Source organism: Salvelinus alpinus, chromosome 1 (assembly GCF_045679555.1).
Source record: "Salvelinus alpinus chromosome 1, SLU_Salpinus.1, whole genome shotgun sequence".
Lineage (NCBI taxonomy): Eukaryota > Metazoa > Chordata > Actinopteri > Salmoniformes > Salmonidae > Salvelinus > Salvelinus alpinus.
This window is the reverse complement of record NC_092086.1, coordinates 79,049,000-79,060,354: the sequence shown is the minus strand read 5'-3', so window position 1 is coordinate 79,060,354 and position 11,355 is coordinate 79,049,000. Positions and strand designations below refer to the sequence as shown.

Sequence of the window (11,355 nt, the reverse complement as noted above, 5' to 3'; positions counted from 1 at the left end):
ACAAAACAATAAACGTGACTAACCTGCAACAGTCCTGTGTGGCCCAAACGCTAACACAGGAAACAAACACCCACAAAACACCAGTGAAACCCTGGCTGCCTTAGTATGACTCTCAATCAGAGACAAACGACACACACCTGTCTCTAATTGAGAATCATACCAGGCCGAACACAAAACCCAACATAGAAATAGAAAACATAGACTGCCCACCCAACACTCACGCCCTGACCAATAAAGACATACAAAACAAGAGAAAACAGGTCAGGAACGTGACACACAGTGCCAACAATGCAACAGTGTTGGGAGCTAACCAATCAGGTTCAATGTTAGCTAGCTAACATTAGGCTCTAACTAGAAAAGCAAATGGCTCTGTGATACGAATAATAACGTCAGCTAGGGAGCCAGCCAGCTAACGTTAGCTAGCTAATTAACAGTACACTTTAGCTTAAGACATATAGCTAGGTAAACAATGAACCTAGCTAGGTAAGCAAAGTGTAAGGTGTCGCGTAACGTTAGCTAACGAGCCAGCCAGCTAGCCAACAATGAACACAGTGCCAAATCATGTCGTTACTACCCTGCATGAATACGGCTCTGGGATACGAATAATAAATGTCAGCTAGGGAGCCAGCCAGCTAACGTTAGCTAGCTAATTAAACCACTTTCTGTCAAAATTAGAAACGTGTAATATCTGCACATTTGTGGCCTGCTGGAGGTCATTTTGCAGGGCTCTGGCAGTGCTCCTCCTTGCACAAAGGCGGAGGTAGCGGTCCTGTTGCTGGGTTGTTGCCCTCCTACGGCCTCCTCCACGTCTCCTGATGTACTGGCCTGTCTCCTGGTAGCGCCTCCATGCTCTGGACACTACGCTGACAGACACAGCAAACCTTCTTGCCACAGCTCGCATTGATGTGCCATCCTGGATGAGCTGCACTACCTGAGCCACTTGTGTGGGTTGTAGACTCCGTCTCATGCTACCACTAGAGTGAAAGCACTGCCAGCATTCAAAAGTGACCAAAACATCAGCCAGGAAGCATAGGAACTGAGAAGTGGTCTGTGGTCACCACCTGCAGAACCACTCCTTTATTGGGGGTGTCTTGCTAATTGCCTATAATTTCCACCTTTTGTCTATTCCATTTGCACAACAGCATGTGAAATGTATTGTCAATCAGTGTTGCTTCCTAAGTGGACAGTTTGATTTCACAGAAGTGTGATTGACTTGGAGTTACATTGTGTTGTTTAAGTGTTCCCTTTATTTTTTTGAGCAGTGTATATTGCAAAATAGTTGGAAAGAGATTTTTGACGTACCGATTCCATGGCACATGATTTATGAACTGATACGCAAAACTACGCTGTACAAAATATACAAAATTCTTGCAACCAATAGAATATTATTTATTTAGGGGATACAACCTTCCCAGTTCTACAGATTTTGCTGTGAAGAGGCAGAATCATTACAGTGGGAAGAAAAGTATGTTAACCCTTTAGAATTACCTGGATTTCTGAATAAATTGGTCATAAAATGTTATCTGATCTTCATCTAAGTCACAACAATAGACAAACACAGTCTGCTTAAACTAATAACACACAAACAATTATAATTGTTCATGTCTGTATTGAGCACACTGTGTAAGCATTCACAGTGCTGGTTGGAAAAAGTATAAACTCTTGGATTTAATAACAGTTTGACCCTCCTTTGGCAGCAATAACCTCAACCAAATGTTTTCTGTAGTTGCGGATCAACAACTAACTGTCAGGATGGATTTTGTACCATTCCTCTTTACAAAACTGTTTCAGTTCTACAATATTCTTGGGCTGTCTCTCTTGAGGTCATGCCACAGCATCTCAATTGGTTGAGATCAAGACTGACTGGGCCACTCCAGAAGGCGTATTTTCTTCTGTTGAAGCCATTCTGTTGTTGATTTACTTCTGTCTTTTGGGTCATTGTCCTGTTGCATCACCCAACTTCTGTTGAGCTTCAGCTGGCGGACAGATAGCCTTACATTCTCCTGCAAAATGTCTTGATAAACTTGGAAATTCATTTTTCCGTCGGTGATAGCAAGCTGTCCAGGCCCTGAGGCACCAAAGCAGCCCCAAACCATGATGCTCCCTCCACCATACTTTACAGTTGGGATGAGGTTTTGATGTTGGTGTGCTGTGCCATTTTTTCTCCACACATAGTGTTGTGTGTTCCTTCCAAACAACTCAACTGTAGTTTCATCTGTCCACACAATATTTAGCCAGTAGCGCTGTGGAACATCCAGGTGCACTTTTGCAAACTTCAGACTTGCAGCAATGTTTTTCTTTTAGAGAGCAGCTTCTTCTGTGGTGTCCTCCCATGAACACCATTATTGTTTAGTGTTTTATGTATCGTAGACTCGTCAACAGAGATGTTAGCATGTTCCAGGGATTTCTGTAAGTCTTTAGCTGACACTCTAGGATTCTTCTTAACCTCATTGAGCATTCTGTGCTGTGCTCTTGCAGTCATCTTTGCAGGACAGCCACTCCTAGGGAGAGTAGCAACAGTGCTGAACTTTCTCCATTTATAGACAATTTGTCTTACCGTGGACTGATGAACGTCAATGCTTTTAGAGATACTTTTGTAACTCTTTCCAGCTTTATGTAAGTCAACAATTCTTAATATTAAGTCTTCTGAGATCTCTTTTGTACAAGGCATGCTTCAAATCAGGCAATTATTCTTGTGAATTGGAAAGTCAAATTTTGTGAGTGTTTTTTTATAGGGAAAGTCAGCTCTAACCAACATCTCCAATCTTGTCTCATTGATTCGACTCCAGGTTAGCTGACTCCTGACTCCAATTAGCTTTTGGAGAAGTCATTAGCCTAGGGGTTCACATACTTTTCCCAAGCTACACTGTGAATGTTTAAATGATGTATTCAATATAGACATTAGTTATTAGTTATTAGTTTCTCATACATTCCTGTTTGCACAAACTCTACTACATGAATATGTACAATACTGTGCACTTCATTTGTTTTAGAGAAGGCGGCATATGGACAGGGAAAATGGATTGGTAATACGGTTGAAATCCTTGTTTGGGATAGTGCTTCCATTTCCCTCATGCAAATCAAAGAAAGTACCTAAAGGTCCTTTGTCCTTCAGGACAATGTGGACTTATGGCTGCTTATCAATGCAAAAATAAACATTGCTATTATCCTTGGCATGGTTTGTTAGTTTAATTTCCTTATGGTAAGGACAATCACCTAAGCTATATCTATATGGAACTAGCCTTATCCCAGGCACGTACTGAAAACCTTCCTAATATTGAGTTGCAACCCCTTTTGCCCTCAGAACAACCTCAATTTGTTGGGGCATGGACTCTACAAGGTGTCGAAAGCGGTCAACAGGGATACTGGCCCATGTTGACTCCAGTGCTTCCCACATTTGTCAAAATGGCTGAATGTCCTTTGAGTGGTTGACCATTCTTGATACACACAGGAAACTTTTGAGTGTGAAAACCGTAGAAGTATTGAAGTCAAATCGGGGCGCCTGGCACCTAGTAACATAACTCGTTCAAAGGCACTTAAATATTTTGTCTTACCCATTCACCCGTTGACTGGCACACAGACAAAATCATCAGTCTCAATTGTCTCATGGCTTAAACATCCTTCTTTAACCTTTCTGAACTACCCATCCCGGATCCGGGATAATTGTCATCAGCAACGCTGAATAGCATAGCGTAGCATAGCGCCACAGGTAAATAATATTACTAGAAAATATTCATATTCATGAAATCACAAGTGCAATATTGCAAAACACAGCTTAGCCTTTTGTTAATCCACCTGTCGTCTCAGATTTTGAAATTATGCTTTACAGCGAAAGCAATACAAGCGTTTGTAAGTTTATCGATCGCTCGACAAAACAATAAGTACACTTAGCATCAGGTAACTTGGTCACGAAAATCTGAAAAGCAATCAAATTAATCATTTACCTTTGATGATCTTTGGATGTTTTCACTCACGAGACTCCCAGTTAGACAACAAATGTTCCTTTTGTTCCATAAAGATATTTTTTATATCCAAATACCTCCGTTAGTTTGGTGCGATATGCCCAGGAATCCACCGTAAAGAGCGGTCACGACAATGCAGACAAAAATTCCAAATTATATCCATAATGTCCACAGAAACATGTTAAAAGTTTTTTATAATCCATCCTCAGGGTGTTTTTCAAATATTTATTCGATAATATATCAACCGGGACAGTTGGCTTTTCACTAGGACCGGGAGTAACAATCCTCTTTTGCGCACAACTCACTCTGAGAGCCCCCACCTATCCACTTACGCAATGTGGTCGTTCACGCTCATTCTTCAAAATAAAAGCCTGAAACTATGTCTAAAGGCTGTTGACACCTTAGGGAAGCCATAGAAAAAGGAGTCTGGTTGATATCCCTTTAAATGGGCAATAGGGATGCATAAGAACAGAGAGGTTTTAAAAACAGGGGCACTTCCTGATTGGATTTTCCTCCGGTTTTAGCCTGCAATATCAGTTCTGTTTAACTCACAGACAAAATTTTGACAGTTTTGGAAACTTCAGGAAGTTTTCTATCCTAATCTGACACATATATACATATTCTAGTTTCGGGTGCTGAGAAATAGGCAGTTTCAAATGGGTACGTTTTTTAGCCAAAAACGTAAAAAATACTGCCCCCTAGCCTTAAGATGTTTTAAGCTGTAACATCAATAAGGGATCATAGCTTTCACCTGGAGTCACCTGGACAGTCTGTAATGGAAGGGGCAGTTGTTTCTAATGTTTTGTACACTCAGAGTATGTAGAGCAATGTTGGCCCCATATACAGTACTTCTGGTTTCTCGTTGTGATGCAATGGATATGATGTTCAGTGGGAAAGTGTGGCGCAACGGACGTTGAGTGTAGAAAAAAAGCCAAGACTAGCCTCCCATGAATGAGAACCAATCATTGTTAAGAAACAAAACAAAAGTGCACTTGTCACAGTTTAACAGAGGTTCACGGTCCCCATTACAGAGAGCAGAAAGAGCAGGCCATTAGTGTTCACCTGTTGGATACTGTGGCAACCCCTGGCTGACTTTTAGCATTGTCAAACAGAGTATATTTTGTAATTGCAACCCTTATGTTAAATCTCACAATTCAACCATCAGCTGAAAAAACTTTGCCATGCAGAGGTAATATCTCTGTAAAACCATGCTACCGCTGCCACAACTTGTTTTTCCACCACAGAATAGACTCCCACACATTATCCCCTCCCACTGGGCACAGACGTCAGTTCAACGTCTAGTTTTGATTTACATTTGGTTGAGTTGTCCAGTAACGTGAATTCAAGGTCGATTTTTTCAACATGTCATTGGATTTAGTTTAAAAGTTGGGTGAAAAAAAGACTAAATGCCCTTATTTTTATGACTTTCTGCAAATGCAATTAGTTTTCCATTTTGATTCAACGTCTCACATTGATTTTGGGGGATGAAATGGAAACATTGATTCAACCAGTTTTTGCACAGTAGGCTTTGCCTTCCTTTCAGCGAGTCACAATGGATTCAATAATTATTTTACATTCTCCACAACAACAGGACAAAGTTTGACAATGTCAGAAGCGATGTTGAAAACACCAGAAGACAGATATTACACAAACCGACAATCCTCCACAATTTCTGAGTGGTTAACATTCCTCATAAGGATATTTCTCCTCTCTGATACAGTTCATCCATGTTACGTCAAGCTTATATAACAAACAAGGTGAAAACATCATTTCTGAGCTTTTCTATTTATTACAAGGTCTCCTTTGTAGCAGTTTATTACGCAAGAACCCAACAGCCTTGTGGGTGGACATTTAGAAACAAAAGCATCCAACACATTTCCATCAAAGGGTGTATAGCAAAATAATTTTGGTGATAAACTAGGGCTGTGATGGTCATGAAAGTTTGTCAGCCGGTGATTGTCAAGCAAATAACTGCCGGTCTCACAGTAATTGACCGTTAATTAACAAACACATTTAGCATCCTCTGGCATCCACGCATAGCCTACAACCCACGATGCAGACCTTTGGAACATCTTAACATTTTAAAATGTCTAATAAATCCGTTTAATATAGCATACACCATCACAATAAATCCATTATTTATTTTAGACAGGTCTAAAGAAACATGATATGAAGAAACAGTCTATTTCAGAAGAACAGAATAGCAAAAAGTTTTCCTTATGTTGGGCCCTGATCTGGCTATGCCATATTGATGTTGGCTACACTAGTTAATTTAGCAGACAATATTTGCTTAGAATTCCATGGCATTATTTTATATTATATATAGTATGAAGAATACAATTGAACATAGCTGAATAAAATAGAAAGGATGTTTTATCCAAACATCAGCCAACAAGAGGACTAGGTCTAACGAACGGCAAAAGCAATAGCCTATGTCAATCTACTCTTCCCCATAGTACCAAAGTTGACCTATTCTATTGGTTAACTTGTTCTTCTGTGCGAGAAGTAAATATTCCAAACACTCTGGGAGAGTTGTGGGATGCAATAGATCGCAAATTAATACAACCATTCACATCAAAAAAACATGTAAAGCAATGAGGCTGATGCAACAGATGAGAACGTTTAGCTCAAAATGTTGATAAACTATTAGACTATTTCTTCACATTATAAGAGCAGCAATGCGCACATGGTAATAGACTATAAGCGTGAATGTTCCATTAGCAGGAAAACACCATTCTCAAAGGTGACCACAAATGCGAATTTGCATGTAATTCTTTATTATAAAAGGTGCATTTTCATGGTGAAAATTATCTTCCCCAAACTTGAAACTCACTTGCCGCTTATGTATGCAAGTTAAGCTCTCCACCGGTTGTAAAGCGGATTAATGTGCATATGGCCACTTTAGTTGTGATACAAACCTTATCAAAACATATAGGCCTATGGGATAGGCTAGGTGAGGGACTATGATTTGAAAAAGTCGCAACAAAAATGCACGTGCTGTTTCTTGCCTTACTGCACCCAAGCTGGGTATCATTCACATCATTCACTCTCTTCGTTCCCAGGACTTTATCCTGCCAACTGTTCCAAATGTCCGAATTGAATTTGGTGAAAGGGCTTTTTTTTACTCTGTGCCATCAGCTTGGAACGCCTTACAAAATACTTTTAAACTGGAAGAACTTGTCCCGATTGGTGTTTTTAAATCATTGATGAAGGATTCTCAGTCTGATTCCTTGACCGCTCAATGTTTTTAATTTGCTGTTTTATGATTTTGTTATACTCCTGTGATTTCTATGGTTTTTACTAGATTACTTGTAGTTTTTCATGTTGTCTGTCTGTAATTGTGTAATGACTAGGTGCTGTCTATCTTGGCCAAGAGGCTCTTGAAAAAGAGATTTCAAATCTCAATGAGCCCTTCCTGGTTAAATAAAATAAAATATAAAAACAATTGATTATATATCATTCACAAGTGATAGGCTAATATTGTCACCCATCAGACTATTCTTGATTTAATCTTGTCTTTACATATACTCAATAATATATCTGTGAAATTACTTTAGATTTAGAATGGACAATTATCGTCTCGAAACAGGGTCAGTGGGAAAAAAGACATGTTATCTATGCACTTAAATAGCAAATGGAGGATGCTTTTCCCGTGGTTAATTTTCATGCCAGCCAGGTAAGCTATACTCCTGTTGTAAAGCGAAGCAATGTGCTTGACATTAGGAAGGTGGAGAAAGTCTTATTTTTAATAGAGGCCATCAAAAATCTGTTTTCTCACATAATTGCGTAGCCTATAGAAATGTTGCGCAACATGAGCTCATGGGCTCTCATGAAGTGTATGATTTGATATTCAATTACATCTTCATTTTCGGTTATCGCATTTGGTAGGCTACTAATGCCCACCAGCAGCATCAGAGCTTGGAGAAGCCTAGTTACCGTGACTAAACGGTCATGTGGAATTTGACTGCGGTCATGACTTATGATTGCCCGGTGTGACGGTAATACAGTCACCTTAACAGCCCTAGGATAAACCACCTCGATCTCTCATTGGATATCTCCTGATGGCAAAATTACGTCATTAAATCCCTCCAACACACCTTTATCCCACTGCTATGCGGATATGCATTCCAGAAGACTTGAAACTCCTTTCAAAAGAGAAAAACGGACTTGAGTGAAATCCCTGACCTAGATTTAGTTGACTTGTATCTCATCCTCCATCCAAGCGGCACTCTGTTGTGGCTTGCATCATTTATGGGTGCAATAGGTTAACACATGCTCGAGGTGAGAATGTCACTCAAGTCACGTGCTTTGGGTGACACGTTGCATTATCAAACAAGTAAATACTAAAGAGATGTTTTGAATGTGAGTGGTTATTTTCTACTCGCTGCTAATTGTTTAGGATATTCTTCCCTTTCACCAGGAAATCACCAAGTCAATGGTTACCAAACCACAATGTCACATACCTAATAGTGTCTAAATATACTGAACTAAAATATAAATGCAACATGTATAGTGTTGGTTTCATGTTTTATGAGCTGAAAAATAAGATTCCAGAAATGTTCCGTATGCACAAAAAGCTTATTTGTCTCAAATGTTGTGCACAAATTTGTTTACATCCTTGTTCGTGAGCATTTCTCCCTTGCCAAAATAATCCATCCACCTGACTCGTGTGACATATCAATAAGCTAATTAAACAGCATGATCATTACTAGGGCTGTCCCCGACTAAAATAAATATTTGCTAACCCGAAAGTAATCTGTTCTTTTGACCAATCGATTAACCCCCCCAACATTTATTTTAATAATCATATATATATATATATACAGTTGAAGTCAGAAGTTTACATACACCTTAGCCAAATACATTTAAACTCAGTTTTCACAATTCCTGACATTTAATCTGAGTAAAAATTCCCTGTATTAGAGGTCAGTTAGGATCACCACATTATTTTAAGAATGTGAAATGTCAGAATAATAGTAGAGTGAATGATTTATTTCAGCTTTTATTTATTTCATCACATTCCGAGTGGGTCAGAAGTTTACACACACTCAATTAGTATTTGGTAGCATTGCCTTTAAATTGTTTAACTTGGGTCAAACGTTTCAGGTAGCCTTCCACATTCTTCCCACAATAAGTTGGGTGAATTTTGGCCCATTCCTCTTGACAGAGCTGGTGTAACTGAGTCAGGTTTGTAGGCCTCCATGCTTGCACACGCTTTTTCAGTTCTGTAGGATTGAGGTCAGGGCTTTGTGATGGCCAATCCAATTTGTTGTCCTTAAGCCATTTTGCCACTACTTTGGAAGTATGCTTGGGGTCGTTGTCCATTTGGAAGACCCATTTGCGACCAAGCTTTAACTTCCTGACTGATGTCCTGAGATGTTGCTTCAATATATCCACATACTTTTCCATCCTCATGAAGCCATCTATTTTGTGAAGTGCACCAGACCCTCCTGCAGCAAAGCACCCCCACAACATGATGCTGCCACCCCCGTGCTTCACGGTTGGGATGGTTTTCTTTGGCTTGCAAGCCTCCCCCTTTTTCCTCCAAACATAACATGGTCATTATTGCCAAACAGTTCTATTTTTGTTTCATCAGACCAGAAGACATTTCTCCAGAAAGTACGATCTTTGTACCCATGTGCAGTTGCAAACCGTAGTCTGGCTTTTTTATGGCGGTTTTGGAGCAGTGGCTTCTGCCTTGCTGAGCGGCCTTTCAGGTTACGTCGATATAGGACTCATTTTATTGTGGATATAGATACTTTTGTACCTGTTTCCTCCAGCATCTTCACAAGGTCCTTTGCTGTTGTTCTGGGATTGATTTGCACTTTTCGCATCAATGTACGTTCATATCTAGGAGACGGAACGCGTCTCCTCCCTGAGCAGTATGACGGCCGCGTGGTCCCATGGTGTTTATACTTGCGTACTATTGTTTGTACAGTTGAACGTGTTTACCTTCAGGCGTTTGGAAATTGCTCCCAAGGATAAATCAGACTTGTGGAGGTCTACAATTTGTTTTCTGAGGTCTTGGCGGATTTCTTTTGATTTTCCCATGATGTCAAGCAAAGAGGCACTGAGTTTGAAGGTAGGCCTTGAAATACATCCACAGGTATGCCTCCAGTTGACTCAAATTATGTTAATTCGCCTGTCAGAAGCTTCTAAAGCCATGACATAATTTTCTGGAACTTTCCAAGCTGTTTAAAGGCACAGTGTATGTAAACTTCTGACCTACTGGAATTAAATTACTTGTCATGCACAAAGTAGATATCCTAACCGACTTGCCAAAACTATAGTTTGTTAACAAGAAATTTGTGGAGTGGTTGAAAAACGAATTTTAATAACTCCAACCTAAGTGTATGTAAACTTCCGACTTCACACACACACACACACACACACACACACACACACACACACACACACACACACACACACACACACACACACACACACACACACACACACACACACACACACACACAGTACCTGACACACCTACTCATTCAAAAGGTTTTACTATTTTTTACATTGATGAATAATAGTGAATACATCAAAACTATGAAATAACACGTATGAATTCATGTAACCAAAAAAGTGTTAATCAAGTCAACATATATGTTATATTTTAGATTCTTCAAGTAGCCACCCTTGGCCTTGATGACAGCTTTGCACACTCTTGAATCTAAAATATCTTTGTCGACCAACAGCCTATCGGCCAAACAATCGACCATTTGACTAATTTGAGTCAGCCCTAATCATTACACAGGTGGTCCTTGCGCTTGTGACAATAAAAAGGCTGCTCTAAAATGTGCAGTTTTGTCATTCAACACAATGCCACAGATGTCTCAAGTTTTGAGGGAGCTTGCATTTGGCATGCTGAATGCAGGAATGTCCACCAGAGCTGTTGCCAGAGAATGTCATGTTAATGCCTCCTCCAATGTAGTTTTAGATAATGTTTAGCAGTACGTCCAACAGGCCTCGCAACTGCAGACCAGGTTTAACCACACCAGCCCAGGACCTCCACATTCGGGTTCTTTACCTGCGGGATCGTCTGAGACCAGCCACCCTGACAGCTGATGAAACTGTGGGTTTGCATAACTGTAGAATTTCTGCGCAAACTGTCAGAAACCTTCTCAGAGAAGCTCATCTGCCTGCTCATCATTCTCACCAGGGTCTTGACCTGACTGCAGTTCGGCGTCGTAACCGACTTCAGTGGGCAATTGCTCACATTTGATGGCCACTCGCACGCTGGAGAAGTGTGCTCTTCACGGATGAATCCCGGTTTCAACTGTATGGCATCGTGTTGGCGAGTGGTTTGTTGATGTCAACGTTGTGAACAGAGTGCTCCATGGGGGCGGTGGGGTTATGGTATGGGCAGGCAAAGCTATGGACAACAAAC

The 11,355-nt window shown here is 40.3% G+C and overlaps 1 protein-coding gene across 5 annotated transcripts in view; it reads left to right on the top strand.

The window, feature by feature from the left end:
* cadm1a (cell adhesion molecule 1a) overlaps window positions 1-11,355 on the top strand; it is a 418,595-nt gene that overhangs the window by 194,882 nt on the left and 212,358 nt on the right. The gene's annotated exons all lie outside the window — the stretch shown is intronic.